At 41.7% G+C, this 16138-nt stretch overlaps 1 protein-coding gene across 1 annotated transcript in view; it reads left to right on the forward strand.

Annotated features, from left to right (window-relative positions):
* Positions 1 to 15264: 15264 nt before the first annotated feature.
* The window catches only part of DPY19L4 (dpy-19 like 4), a 34565-nt gene continuing 33691 nt past the window's right edge, over positions 15265 to 16138 (forward strand). The window contains exon 1 of the mRNA XM_033051588.2: positions 15265 to 15993. The gene's annotated coding sequence lies outside the window, so the exon portion shown is untranslated. The remainder of the gene's footprint in view (positions 15994 to 16138) is intronic.

The raw sequence follows: 16138 nt of genomic DNA on the forward strand, positions 1-16138 counted from the left end.
TGATGTATGTCAGGCCATTTAAACCCCAGCAGCAGAGTTCAGGTGCTGTGCCAATTATATTGAGTGGATGGGGAGATATGCTAGTTGCACAAGAAATAGGTCAGAGGAACGATTCAACTAATAAATTATATTAATGAAAAGTTCTTTTGGGAGCTGTTGGATTTGTAGTTCTGCGGAGAAGAGGGTCAGCAGGAGCAAAGAGAAAAATGGGAGGTTCTGGCAGTAGACCCCAGTAGAGCAATCAATGGGCAACTGAGAAGATGGGAAATTGGATGAACTGAACACATCTGGTCTTTGTGGCACAGACCCTGCTATAAGGGCACTGAACACTCTCCACAGGGCACAGAGGTGCTTGGGCTAGCTTGTGCTGGGGGTAAAACTGCTGCCCTAACTGAGCTTCTCTGCCCAGGTCAAAACAGACAGTTTCTCATCAAGACTACTTAGTGGGATACAGTGTCTAACCAGCGCAGCAATATCAGACCCCAGCCCTGGCAGTGGCTCACTCAGCACTGGGCATCTCTGTACAGCATTTCATTCACCCCACAGAAATATCTACATCCCTGTCCAAAATATGCTGGTGTCAAGTCTTTCCAGTGCTGGGCTTTGAATCAAGTCCAAGTCTGGTATATAGATATAGGGTTAGCAAAACTGAAATCGTTGCCAGGAACACATAGAATCTTTAGGTTGCCTTCATTGCCAGCTCACTTTGAAATGATTCCTAAGGACTACTTTGTTGTGTTCTGATTGATGGTGTTTGGAAGTGCAGCAGAGAGTTTCTCTGCAGAGTCCTGTGGCTGCATGTGTTCTACCTGTAGATAAACCAAGACAAAACACACCTTCCAAAGGTACTAATGAATGTCCTAAAGGGGAGCAGGGCATTACTGCATGTTGGGCAAAAATTACAAAAATGAGTAAACAAGGTATCTTTGGAGTTTTGTTTCTGTTAGTAATAACAGAGATAGCTTCAAAGTTATGTTGTCATTGCTGCAAACGAAGGCATAGAGATTAGTGACATCTAATTTTAGGTGTTTTGAAGTTAGATGACTGTTGCCAGCCAGAGGTGTAGAGAGGAGGGCAGCTGGGACTGCGCGCCTTGGAGCTGTCTCTCTCTCTTGTAGGATGGGGTAAAGCCTCTCCTCGTGGTGCCTGATCCTCATTTTCAGACAAAGCCCAGCAAACTGATTGTAGTTATCTGACTGCTGAGTGCACTCTGTCAGATGTACAAGGTTCACCTGTACTTTGTGTGATGACTGTTGACAAAGGAGCATCCCCTGTCCGCTGAGCTCCTGCTGATTGTGCTCATGCCTGAAACTCCTCCTGGCAGCCAAGGACAAAACTGATGCTGGCAGGAGATGGGCAGGGGAAGGAACACCTCCCTACAGAGAAACATTTTGGATTTCTGGTTTCTCATTTCTCTCTGCCATACAGCATCCAGTCCACAAAGTTTATTGCATATTGTTGGTGAATTTAATTTAGGGCTGATGCTGAACAAACCACAGAAACAGGACCTCCATCAGAGCACTTATTTTTGTAGTGAGATTTGAAGAAGTACTTTGAAAAATAATCTCCAGCATTCATGAGATGTTATAAATTGGTTCTTTTATGTATTAGAGACAGGGCAATAAATGCCAAAGAGGATTTATTGGTTATTGCTGCTCTGATAAAAGGGTCATTAAGAGTTGTAAAAGTCTAAACGATAATGGGGAGATGTTGTAAATGCTGTAAGTGAATAGAATGAAAGAACATGATATACCCATCAGCTGAGGTCACTTCCTAATAGTTTATAACCCTCTTCTAAACACTGAAGAGAAATCTGGGTTTGACCAGCCAGGCAACCGAAAATTCCCATCAGTCACCCCAAGTTGAGCTCTTGGTTCTTCCTAAGCAGAGCCTGACTGACAAGCATCCTGAAAAAGCCCAAGCCTGCAGAGTAAGTCTCTATACCATGTGGGGACTGGTCTCTGAAAGGGCAAGTATGGGGCACAGGGTGTGTCATATGTGGTACAGCACAGGGGCTGTTCTGAGAAAGGCACTAAAACAGTTGTGAGGAAGAACAGACCTACATGCCCTGAATCTGCACCTCTGATGCAGACAAGCCTCATCCTCCTCTTAAATGAGAAGTGAGATTTTTTAAGTATCCCAGCAGGCCTGCCGGCTATTTGTTTTATCTGCCCTGCACACAGCATCTAACCAATAAGCCCCATCAAAATTTAAATGTGAAAATCATTTTTAAATGAACACCATCAATTCCCACAGCTTATTATTAGCAGAGCTGCTGAAAGCATCTGTTATTAAGGTCTTCAGCATGTCCCTTAGGAACCTTGTTTTCTGTTGTTTATGATTTTGTCAAACTTGAACTGAAATTTTTCATTCTGAATCTCTGTCTCCTGCTGAATTACTGTGGAACATATCAGGCAGAACAGTACAGCCGTGAGGCTAGAGGAAAAGACATTATTTTGTCTGTGTTAAAGTAAGACACTAGTGATTTTTTCTTTGAGGAAAGCTAATTTCTCTGTACTCAGAAGTCTGCCGTAACAGCATGATTTCAGTGATCTGCTTTTTTGCAATTTCACGGGTAAATTAGGGAAACCTGGTAAATTATGTTTAAAAAATCAGTTTAAAAAAATCAACATAACCAGTCAAGATGCAGTACATGATTTCTGATTTCCTGGGTGTGCTCCAGCCCAAGGAGGCCATGACCTTACCTGCAGATAAAGGAGAGAATGTCAGTCCAGCAAGGGCTAGAATTCAGATCTAAGGGGAGACCATAATTTTGGGTCCCCAATAGGAGCTGTGAATGTTGCCATAAAGAAGAAGTCACCCAGCATGAATGCAGAGCTGTGAGAGATGTGGGGCCTGATTTATAGAATATAGATGGGATAAGCTGTGGGAAGAGGGAGAGGAGGTTTGCATCAGGGCAAGAAATTGTGGATGGAGATGGAGATGGAGATGGAGATGGAGATGGAGATGGAGATGGAGATGGAGATGGAGATGGAGATGGAGATGGAGATGGAGATGGAGATGGAGATGGAGATGGAGATGGGATGGAGATAGAGTGTCTGTGCAGGAGGCTTTGAATTTGCTGGTGGGTTGGGTGGGCTTCTCTGCAGTAGCACCTGAGGGAACTGCCCTTGGTTTGTCCTCCCCACTCCCGTGTGTGGGTAAAACACCCCCTCTCCTACCTCTTGGGAGTGTTATTGCAATTGTCAGGTCAAACATCTGCAGCTGGGAAATGTTGAGGACTCTGCACATCTTCTATTTTGCTGAGCTACTCCACCAATACAATCATATCCTGAGTAAGAATTTGTAGCTGCCTCCAAAGCAGGGTTTGAAGAGTGTACAGTAACCAAGGGCTGGGCACACTCAGCACAGAGTAAACAAACTGCTCATCCTGAGCACCAGGGCAGGAGAAAACATCAGTGAGTGATCATGTGGCTAGAGATAAATGTATCATATATCATTTGCCACCAGGAAACAAATGTCAGTTGAGTAAGCATCCTAATTCTGGCATTTCTTAGATTTTCAGTGTTTGCCTTTGCAACCTAATCATACTTTTGACTTCTGTGATACATTTGATATCATGGCACACTGCATATTGAGACTGCAGACTGTCTCTGACCTAGTAAGTGAGGCACGCCGGATTTATTCCCGTAACAGGACTTGAGCAGGCACACTGCAGACCTGTTCTCTGCAGCAGATGAGCTAAAGGGCTTGGCATTTCACCTGGCCTTAATTCCCCCAGACCAGGCACAGACCAGGGGAAGCTCCTTGTGACACCTGATGGAATGCAGAAACTCTATGGAGCCCAGCTTGGTTAGTGACTTATGTGCTCTGGGAGGTACTGTAAGTACCTTGAAATATCGATTTCACACACGTAAACTAATCTGAAGAGGATTAAAAGATTGGTCGGCATTTGAGCAAACAAGAAGGATAGTTTTTTTCCTAAGGGATCTATGAGTCATCTTTTATTTGACAAGTCAGACAACCTTCAGATATTAAAATACATCTTGAAAATACTTCTAAACCCTGGACTTACTATAATCCAAAGAGAACTGTTGTTGACTATGCCTGGTTTTAAAAGCTTTTCATGTTTTGGTCAGGAGCAAGTACAATGATGCATCTTGCAGCTTCACTATAAAATATAAGGAATAAATAATTTCTGAATATCACATGAAATAAGAAGTTATTCTTTGAATTATTTACAGAATACTCACAAATAAGAAATTTGCGTAGAGAAAATAGGGACAACTATGCATACACACTAGGGAAGAAGTTTGTCAATAAAATAGTATGAACTATGAATTGCAAACAACTCTAAACAACACTTTAAAAACAAGTAACAGAATCAGAGGTTTCTCAGACATATATCTTCAAGCAATTGACTAATTATGACATTAGTCAGAAAAAACCGGACCAGTCCCAGCCCAGCAAATTATCAGCATCCTCAGAGAGGATAACCTCATTTCCAGGGCACCTCTGAGAACAGACAAACAAGTTGGTTCAGTTTTCCATTTAATTTTTGTTTTCTTGTTGTTGCAAATTGTGTGCTGTTGTTTTGGTTTTCAGTGCTTATGGTTAAGTTACTTACAAGCAGCATGACTGTAACTTCATCCAAGAAAATGATTGTGGATTTATTTACAAGATATTAGTTTCTACTTGTGTAACTGAGTAGAGAATTCTCCTCCAACCTGTGTGTTCTCACCTGGCATTCTTCCTGTTTGCTTGCTTTTAATTACTTCTAATATCCATACTAATACTCTTAATAACTTGGTTCATGCAATCTGCATCTGCAGCGGGCTTTTAATTTACAGCTTGAATGGTATTGTTTTAATTTTTTCTTTCCAATAACAAAGCAGCTACTGATAGTTCAGATGTGATCAGAGGATTTAAGCATTCCTTTGGTGTGCAGTGGGATGCTCGTTGCTACACCAGTACCTTTCTTGGAGTGAGACTGGAGCACACACAGGACAATCCTGCACTTGTACTGGCCAGGACTTCACCCACTGACAAGCCCTGAGCATCCTTCTGCACAAGGGAACCTTTTTCCTGTTCTCTTAATCAGTTCTGCTTCTTGATTCCTGCATACCTTTCCTTTTCCACATTTAAAGCAATCTCACAACCCTCATAGAAAGCCATGAGCCACCTCTACCCCAAAACCTGGCTGTGATTGCTGTTTCTTCATGTGGCAGTCTGGCTTTCACAATTTACAGCACAGCAGGAGCCTCCCATGTACTAACAAACCTCTCATCTGGGGATTGGCTTAGAAGTCATGAGTGTAAGATAATGGAGATACATTTGCTTTTGTGGTTTCAAGTCTTTCCAAGTTTCTATCTAATCATGAAGGTTGGGAATTGCTTGCTTTTTTTTTTTTTTTTAACAAAAGGCAAATCAGAAATACAACTGAGATTATTCACCAGGCACGTGGCTTCTGGAATGTGACTTAAAAGTAAAACATAAAACTAATATAACGCTTTAGAAGTCAAGAGAGGCAGAACCACTGCAAAGAATTGTGGATTACTTTTATTGTGTAACACAATAAATAATTAATAAAAGTAAATAAATTCTGAGGTCACATAGCAAATAACGATTGTGATAGATAATCTACACTAAAAAGTTGAAGGCTTGGTCCAGATTTTTAAGCATAAACTAGTTTTCTGAGAAACAATGCTTTATATACATGCACTCTAAAAGCTCTTTAACTCTGCTGTAGTATGTGGAGTAAATAAAAATCAAACTCTGTATTTACATACACTAAATGTGCATAGTAATGTGTTTTGAGAGTTAATAATGCATGAAGGGTGCTCAGGGTAGAGGTGGCACCTTGGCCTCTAGTTGCTGAAAACTTCTGAGATGCAAAGGGGCCATACAGATTTAACTGTTACCTGAGAGCTTTATCTGGGGTTTGTTGGTTTGTAGTTTGAAAATATTTTTTTTCTAAAGTTTTATACAAAGCAAAGTGAGAGAAAGGTTTCAAGTGAAATAAATATCAGCTTACAGTAATTTCACGATTATAAGCAGCACCATTTTGACTAAAATTTTGGTCCGAACCCGAAGTGCGGCTTATAATCAGGTGCAGCTTATATATGGACAAAGAATGAAAAGTTGCTGTTTTAGTTTGGAGGACAGGTGTCTGCTGAGAAAGGCAGGAGCTTCTCTTTGAAATGGAGAATGTAAACCCCCTCTCTCCAAATTATTATAATTTGGAAATCAAGGGGCTTTCAGGCAAAAATATGGGAATTAGGAACAACAGATCTTTTCTAGGGAAATTAAAATAGAAATACAGTACTACAAAGAAACAAACTCCAAACCCTGACACAGTCAGAATACAACCTGATACCCCATCAGGCAGGGTGTTGGTAGCAGTCCCATTCCATGATGGCTGCATCCTCTTGCACTGACAGATGTGATTCAGTTGGAGCAGTGCTCCTGTACAAGGTGCAGTTTCCCTCCGGAGGTCCAGTGGTGATGTGGAGAAATCTGGTTTTCCTCTGGAGTCCAGTGGAGAAAGGGGCTCCCTTAGTGTCCCAAAACCTCTGTTTTTATCTTGGTAAGAAATGTTGGGCTCTTCCCCCTGGCTGGAGCAACTCCCAATGGGATGCAGTAATTTTATCAGTCACACAGTGGGACTCAATGGCCATTAGCAGAAAATGACTCTCTGGAGGAAGGATGGGTTGTGAAAAGATAAAGAACAATGCCCTGCCTGGTTTCAATGGATGGCCCATTAGCAGAATATCTCCCATGGAGATAAGGATCACTGCCCCCACCCTCAACAGATGGTGATAGAATAGATACCTTTTATCACACCCTGTGTTGTAACATGGGGCTTATAATCAGGTGCCGCTTATATATGGACAAAAAACCAAAAAGTTGCCGAAACCCAGAAGTGCGGCTTATACTCAGTGCGGCTTATAATTGTGAAATTACTGTAATAAAATTATACTACAATTTTACAAATTTATACTTATTTGCATTCTATATGAAATAAAATATATTCTAAAGCAATAAAATAAATCTCTTAAACGACTGAGAGGATGTTCATCGAAGCTTTGTGAACTTCTTCATCAATAACATACCAAACAATCCACACTGTGTAATCTCCTTTGTCCCCTATGTTCCCCCTATGTATCCTTGACTATCAATCCATGCTTCTTGGTGTTAAGTCCTTTTCTCTCTTTCTAAGCCTTGCAGTTGTGCTCCTCAGGCACAATTCATGTGGTTCCTCACACCTTTCCCAGCCAGCTCTCTCAGAATGGGGTGAATGGCTCTCAGGAGACTCTCTCTCCATTTGCTCAGCTGCAGCTGGGATGATGAGCTGGAGCAGCACACAGGCACTCATCTCAGGATAGGTGAGAGGAATCCTACCCCTCTTCCCAGTAACTCTCATTTCCTGGTTTTCCCAGGATCAAACAGTGCTGAACTGTTTGGCCCCAGAGGAAAAAGGAGGAAACAGAACAACAAAGGAGAAATCTGAGTCCAGTGGGAGCTGTTGATGAATAGCATTTAGGCAGAGCTTTAAAAGGGAGGCAGAAATACTCACTTGAGTCTCACTTCAAGCGACACACATCAATAAAGCAGTGTAAAAGCAAAGGGATCTGCTGACCTTCAAGCAGAGCTTCCATGGGAAACACATTTTGTGATTTGGCTCAGGTATGTCAGGAGTCATTAAATCAGGAAATTACAAAACTGAAGGCTGGTGCTATTGGGAATCAGAAGGGAGCACAAAAATGGGTGAATTCTGTACTGATCAATTTAATGAAAAATAGTTGCAGTTTGAGAGCTGACAAGCAATCAAATAAGATCAAAGTTCTTCCACAATGGCTGGCATCAGATGGGGCATGGTGTTTGCTAGGTGGGAAAGGCTGCCCAGCCCTTCTCCACCATGAACCTGTCTGTGGACAAATATATTAATTCAAGGTCCCAAATGACTTCAGTGTTTCAGACTATTAGTCTGATCCTCAGCTCCTATTGAAACTTTGTTTATCAGTGCTAACAACCTATTTCGCAAGGCAAGCCTTTATTTTGGCTGACATGCCGTATTCCGAGAGGTTGATGTAACATGGGTCGCAAATGCCTGGTGACAAATCTCTTCCATCCTCTCTAATTTCCATGTGAAATCAACCTGCATGTATCTCAGATTATATACAGCCAAGCAAGGAGACGGTGTCTTGGCACAAGCACGTTTGAATCCCCCAGGTGCAAGGAAGGAGAAACAAAGATTCATTACAGTAATAAAGTTTCAGCCTTCTAGGGATGAGGTCAAATGAGAGCAGAAGAGCACTGGCTACCAGGAGAGCAGATCTTATGTACATGGGAGCTATCAATAAGCCTTCCAACACGTGTCTGTCGAGGAGGGTCCATCGAGGGAAAATATCTACCTTATCACTGAACATTTCACAGGGAAAGAAATGTTCATTGGGCAGTGTTGCACAACTAGGATTTTTTTTTTTCTGTCTAAATTTGCTTTCTTAGCTTATTTACTTTTGAATGTGGTCAGCAAGTAGTGAGTTCTATTAATCTGTATGTTTAGTCCAACAGAAAAACACTGTATTATTTTGGCACCTAGCAATTTTGTATTTACTGAGAATCCTTTCTTTGTAATGATGGAAATTCAGTGTTTAGGGCAGGAACTGTTCACTGGAATCAAGTCTGGAAACTGCAAGGATGCACACAGGAATGCTGCCCACTTCTTTAGAGTTGATGAAGATGTGCATTCCCTTATCATATTAATACGGTTTTTACAGACTAAAAGCTGCTGCTGAAAATGACAAAGCAAACTGAAAAGTAGAACTAATATCAAGGTTGCAACATGTTGCCAGAACATTCCTGAGAAGCAGGAGCCTCCTGGGAGCAGTGTAGGTGGCATTCACTCACTTTGGAGCCCCAATGTTTATACCAAATTGCATTTCCTTGCCGCTGTGCATGCCAGAGCCTGCCTTAATTTAGACTCTGCCCTCATAAGACCCTGAACTCCCTCCACTGCTCCCTATTGCAGGCACGAGCAGCAGCCAGAATCTCCCAGGACAGGTCTCCAAAGCCTCTTGCCCCTCCACTCAGTTCAGCAGAATTTCATGACATATACATTAACTTGGATTTAATTTGGTACTTCTCCAAATGCCAACTGCAAAATAGGGCTGAAGAGCAGGAGGAGGGAAGAAAACTCCACAAGCAAGTGTGCTACCTGCAGGCCAATAGTTCCATTAACCTTTCCAGGAAAAGGCAGGCACTCTTGTTTTCCAGCAGTCTATCAGTTTTCTCCCTATATATATATGTACTCTTCGCCTAGGTCACAAAGTGTCTAAATGAAAATTTATTGCAGGGACTGGCTATTGATTTGTAATCCTGCACATCTGGAAGACATGACCCTAAAAGAATGTCCATTCTTTGAACTAATGAAAGTTTAAACTCTAGCATAAAAAAAAAAAAAAATTGTTTCAGGATAAAATTAACTGACATTTTGAATGAACACCATCAATGCTTGGGTTTATGTTATAGCTAAATCCTGTTTACAAAATATATCAGAGAAGTTTCAGTGATATTTGTGAGGCTGATTAAATTGAGCCACACTGGAGACTTACAGTGATTAATTACACCCTCCTAAGTATATTGCAGACAATGGTTACACGGCAGCTACTTCTCAGGGTCCTTGATGGCAACAGGATGGATACTACAGTAGCCTCTCTTAAGATCGAGAATTTTTTCTGTGAATGAAACAAGCTAGTCCATGACCAAGCAATTCAAGTAAACTCCCTCTCTGGGAGGGAATCCAGGTTTCTCCCTCTGTCACTTTGTGTTTCATTCAGTCATATCTCTGCCAAAACCGCGGAGTTCAAGGACTAAGCATAAATTTCCTGTCAATTCCTGTCCAAGTCTTTGCTGCTGACATCCTGACTCACTGAAGAGGAAGATATTATCTACCTCTGTCAACAAACATCATTCTTCTTGCAATTCCTAGGGCAGGACTAACTCTTCACCTGTAAGGTCAGAGTTATGTAAAGTCGGGAAGGATATTTAACAAATTACTCTAACATGATGTACACAGGAAAAAACAACGCAGCCAGCTAAGGCCAGCCACAAAACCTGTTTTCCTCAGATTCTTCACAGAAACCATATAAACATTTGGCACTTTCACTAGCACTGTGCACCAGCATGTTGACTCTTTGCTCATCTGAACTGTGCATAAATTAATTTCTCTGTAAGTTTCTTAGTGATAGATCTTGTATCTACCTACCATCCAGGCTGTCTGTTTTACATGTGCAGATTGCACTTGCATTAACTCAAAACAACGCACATTTACAAGGAAGCAAAGAATCTGCTTTTGTTTCGAGAGTCATAGAATACTCCGAGGTGGAATGGATTTAAGAGTCCAACTCTTGAGTAAATCGCCCATCAGGGGGGATTGAACCCATAATCTTGGTGTTATTATTGTTATTAATATTATTGTTATTATTGGTGTACCATGCTCTAACCAACTGAACTAACGTCAGAAAGATGATTCCAACCACATGTCAAATTTAGCCAACCTTTGCTTGAGCAAAGCTATCACTTTCCTTCCCTCCTTCCACCTGCCAATGCATATTTCTTCTTGTGTAAGTGTTGCAATAAGGAATTACAGTAACAGTCACTATAACACTGGTAATGATATCATTAATAATAATTATCTTGAACTGGTATAGTGCCTTTCTTCTGGGGATCACACTGTGCTTTAAAATCATCAATGTGTGCGTCTCCTCTGGAGCTTCCATCTGACTGGAAGAAGCTCAGATGCCTGCCTAGCCAGCTCCTCTCTCAGGGCATTGCTCCTTTTGTGGACTGATCTCCATCTAAGCAATGAGGTTTCATCCAGAGCTGAATGAGATAGAGCTAGAGCGGGTACCAGAAATGGTACAATGACCTGCTAAGAGCTGAGCACAAATTTGCTGCTTTCTGCACCCAAGGTTTGACCAACTTCATGCATAACAGCTGGTGGGACGGCTCAAGAAGAAATATGCAACTGCAGAAATGAGCTCAAGTTGAGTGGCATAAAGGGAAGGAGGGGGATATTTTACATAGAGGAGCAACAAAAGAGTAAAATCATGGTTTGTATGCTTAGATTTGTTACCTCAACTGATAAAAATGCATCTGTCAAGAAGAGGAAGAAACAGTCTGCAAACAAGCTAGTGATATTCTAGCAACACCATGAAATTTGACAAGTGGAGTAAATTGTTCCACTTCATCAGACATCCCGGTTTTATCACTGGATCTATCTCTCATCTTCATTAATTACTATTGAAATTGCAGGCAGTAATCCATTTACCATAGAACAAGCAGGAAACAGAGTATTCAAAGTATGATGAATCAGTGCTTTAACTAGCCAAAACATGACAGGCAAAGCTTGCTGCCGTCACTGGTGATTCCCCAAGAAAAGCATTTATGTAACTGTACAGTTATACATAATTACACAGTGATAGGCATCCTGCTTACACATTAGGTCTGGTTATTCTCTGCAATTTTCATAGTGCCCAGTGTCTCATAAAAGCAGTTATACAGACTGATACAGGTGCCAGTAAAATTGATCATTTCAAATGGGTCTTTCAACTCAGAGTATCAGTTCTGGAAATGAAGTTAAAGCCTGGCAATGCTGGCTGGGATTGAAGAAAAGCTCAGGAAACAGAACTGCCCTTCCTAGAGGAATCACACTTCTCTGTAACAAACTGCCTGGCTTATGTTTCCTCCTTGGAAAATTACAGCTGGGATTATCAGAACTGCTTCAGAGTCAAGAATCTGCATCCCAGATGGAAGTTGCACCCCACTTCCAAGTATAGTCCCATTCACTTATTTTCCTGCTGCCCAGGAAATCCTAGCAGACAAGCAGTAGCTTGCTAATAGCTAGTCTGCCCGGTTAGAGTTCATTTTGTGTGCTGGAGTCTGTTTCTACTCACTCCAGTGAAAAGCAGCACCATCTGCAGAGAGCTGCTTCAGCCCAAGATGTTTTAATAACACTAAAGAAGAGATCTTGTGTCTGCTTAGTGTTTGGGCTATGACTTGTATTACTGATTTATAATCTTCAAGTATCAGGCCAAATTGCTTCCTGCTTAAAGTTGGAAACCCATCAAAAGCAGTGATATCGCCCTTTCCTCTGCCAGCTGTAACATGGTCAGACAAGAATGTGGGGCTAAGACTGCTGGTTGCTATGTTGGGATGGGAGGTGTGCCTGACTAGTGTACTTAGTAAGACATTAAGACACACTAAAGATCACATTGCTCCACTTCTCTGAAAAATACTTACATAAAAAAGACCAGCACAATATTCCAAGAGCAATTTCCTAGATGCAATCAGTCATTCCTGCTGATGTCAGTGCCAGGGATGGGGTTTCAGTGACTCCAGTCATGCTAGGCCTGTCCTTCAGTGCCTGAAAAGAGACCTGAATTCTTGTGCTTGTTTTGCACCAGCTGAAGTGTTTGCTAAGCCCTCATCATCAGCACCTGTGTGATGACACCAACTCTGTCATCACTCAAGGTGCGTTACTGGGGATGCCACTGGAAGCTGGTCAGGAGCCCTGCTCCTGGTCAAGCAGCAGATGAATGGTGAGGGTGCTGCATGGGGAGGCAAGGGATGAGGCTGCCTTTCCATGCTGGCAGGGCAGCTGTGTGGGGACCAGCACCTTCACCCTCAGAAATGCAGCCCAAACAGCTGGGAACCAGAGACAAAAGAACCTCTAGGCTCTGAAATCTGCAGAGGATGTTTGAAAAACCAGACAGTATCAAACCCAGGAAGAGGGAGAAAGGGGAAATACAGCTTTGACCAATCATAGAGAAGACAAGCACAGCTCTGACCCAGCTGAAATGACAGTGAAATCAAAGATGTGGGCTGCAAGGATTGTCGTCATTAGCAATAAAAAAACCAAATTGCAGTTTAGTAAGAGCTGACCAATATACTAGGTGGCAAAGAGTGAGTCAAAGCAAGTGCAGAGCTGTGAGTCATCCACCTCAAACGGCTTTATCCTTGGATAAAAGTCAAAGAGACAGCTCAGGAAGCAAAAAGGAGTGTAGGAAAGGACAGAGACAATAGCAGAGCAGTGGGCCTCCTCACAGAGCAGAGGCCACATGGAGGGCAAAGCAGCTATCGGCCAGTTATGCTCCCTTACTGTTGTTTCTGGCCAGGTACACAAAACTCTGCATGTTTCACAAATACACAGGTCAGCCTCCTGCTCTGGGGAACTTCACCTGCAGCGCAAACAAGAACTAGATCAAGAGCAGAAAGAAAGAAGTGGTACAGAAAGCAAGTCACATCACTAAGGCTGTGTGTGTGTTTAAATGAACAAACATTTATCAAGATTTTTCTCCTGTAGTCCATTTATTATGACTTTATTACTGATACAGTGCTCTGCAGGCACTTGGGCTGAAGGAGAAATATAGCAATTAATCAGCTGACATATCTTGGTCTTATGAGGTAAGATGAAAAGCACGAAAATAACAGAGAAAATTACAGGTCAGACAAAGGCAACTGTGATAAGGATCAATGTCATTTAAGAGGGTGAAAACACAAAGAAGGAATTCTTTCAGGTGAGATGGAGAGAGAAAAAAGGACGGAGAAGATGATGAGAAGGACGTAGAAGAGAAAGTAGAGGATGAGAGGCTGTCGAGCATCACACACTTCTAAACAAAGTGACATGAGTCAGTTCTAGATTACAGCGAAGCACAAGGAATGACAGGAAGAAGCAAAGAAAATGAATATGCAGGATCTCATGCTGCTTCAAGGACAGTAAATACAAGAGGCAGGGTAGAAAGATCAGGAAGATGGCCATGGCAATCACATCTGTAGGGTCTTCCAGTATTTAAAGAAATTCCAAAGGCCTCAGGAGAAATCAAAACATAAATTTACCACCAGAGGATTGAAGCTAGGAGAGAACAAAGCCAAAGCATGTTTCCATGTCCCCAGCTCAGCTTCAGAGTGCAAATCTAAATCAGCTCCCTTGATTTAATGGGCATTTTCCATGTTTTACAATACAGGAGATGACAATAGAACCTCACTTATATCCTAGGAAAGGCAGGCAGGAGCTGAAGCAATCAAAACCACCAGAAGCTGTGCTGAAATAAGATAGGAAGATAATTAAATAGGTGGGGGAAATCCCAAAGGTTTTATATATTTTGTGTAATTTAATCTTAGGACTTCTCAGGTCCAGTTTTAAGTAATGCTTCCACATTATCATTATGCCTCAATATCCTCCCACTTACTTCCTTGCAGTCCCAATATCAGGTGGGAGAGCACACCCTTCCAACTTTAAGCAGAATTTGGGTCCCATTAACACTTTTGTGGGCACTACTTTTCTACTTTTTTACACTTTGGTAGAAGATATATAGTTTTGGGGAAGGAATAATCTGAAATAATTAAAATAAGTGATACCTCTGGATAATGACAATCCAGAACCATCAAGTTAGCAGCCTGAAAATTAACCCTACAAAAGGCTGAAATCAGGAGAACAGGTGAAATATCCACAGTTGTTACCTGATTATTGAAACATTACAGATATTTTTTAAAATTTGTGTAATGACAAACATGCCCAGTATTAATGCATTATACTAATTTCTGTGTCTGTCTCCTGACAACAATCTCTAAAAGAGACAAAGAATGATTGTTAAACTGGAAAGCATCAGTACAATGAACTTGTAAATAAAAAGGAAACTTATGTCTGCAGGGCTTAGAAACAGTATGTAAACAGAAAACAAATGTCACCATGCAGATACATGAGGCATGTTTGTACAGAGAAAGCTTGGAAAAAGAACACAACATCCCTGTATTTATTCACTGTAATGTATTACAGCACAATGTTTAGTGCACATAAAGTGTCAAATGAAACAACTTTCATAGAATATCAGTTACAGAAAGCATTTTGGAAGATTGAAGTGCAACAGTAATAACATTTTCAACATTACCTTAACAATCATTTCAGCATATTCATTCTGGGACAAAGAAACATGCATGAAAAATGATTTTCGGTTCTCCCACCTTCAAATGTGCAATTTTTTTCCGTAACAAAAATTTAAATCAAGTGAGCAGGCTGGATTTTTCCACTTCTCTGCTAACTATACAATTATGCATGTAAATAACTTGATGTACATTTAGAATTTTACTGAAATCAAGGTGTGGGATGATGTCTTGGAGCATCAGTAGAAAACTGAAGTTGCACAATAAATGCAAAAAAGTACACTATAAAACAGCAGGTACAAAAAGGCTTAAGAAAAAGGAACATCTAGAGCACAATTAAGCAATTGTTTATTTTGTCTGTCCATGTACTGATGGTCTGAGCACAAATATATAAAACAATACTGTTCTTTTCATTGTAATGATTATTGCTGCTTATTTCAGTAACTTTAAAAACCCTAAACGAACAAACAAAAAAATCCATATCAAACACAATGCATTAGAAGTGCAACGGAAAATTTGTGGATCATTAAAAACATAAGTAACTCCCTTCACTATCCAATAAATCAGCAACTGCGGAAGTATTTTAGATTTTATTAAAAAATCCAGGAAACTTATAAATCTCATTTTACACTCCAACAGGACACACATATTGGTTTAGTTTTTCCCTGCAGGGGCCGGACAAGCAATGATTTTCCAGCAGCTGATGGCTGTTGGCCTGACTGCAGGTCAGGAGACATGCAGCCTCCAAGGGGCAATTCCCATAAACCGCTTCCATAGAAGTTACCGGTTCTGGAATCACAGAATCAATTAGTTTTGCAAAGGTCTCTGCGATCATCGAGACCAATGTCTGACCGAACACCAGCAGGTCAACTAGACCAGGCACAAAGTGCCGTGTTCCTCCGGGGACAGCGACTCCACCACTTCCCTGGGCAGGATAAACTAGTGTCTAATCACTCTTTCTGTCAAAATATTCCTCCTGCCGTCCAACCTAAACCTTCCCCAGCACAGGCTGAGGCCATGTCCTCTCGTCCTGTCTCTGGCTGCCCGGGAAAAGAGACCGATGCTCCCCTGGCTACCACCTCCTTCCAGGTAATCGTAGAGAGCGGTAAGGCCACCCTTGAGCCCGCTCTTGTCCAGGCTTTGGGGCCCCGCGGCCTGTCCGAAGGGCCCGGTGCGTGTGGAGCGGGGCTGGCAGGCGGGAGCGGCACGGTCCGGCCGCGCTGCCCGGGAGGGA

This window comes from Catharus ustulatus, chromosome 1 (genome assembly GCF_009819885.2).
Source record: "Catharus ustulatus isolate bCatUst1 chromosome 1, bCatUst1.pri.v2, whole genome shotgun sequence".
NCBI lineage: Eukaryota > Metazoa > Chordata > Aves > Passeriformes > Turdidae > Catharus > Catharus ustulatus.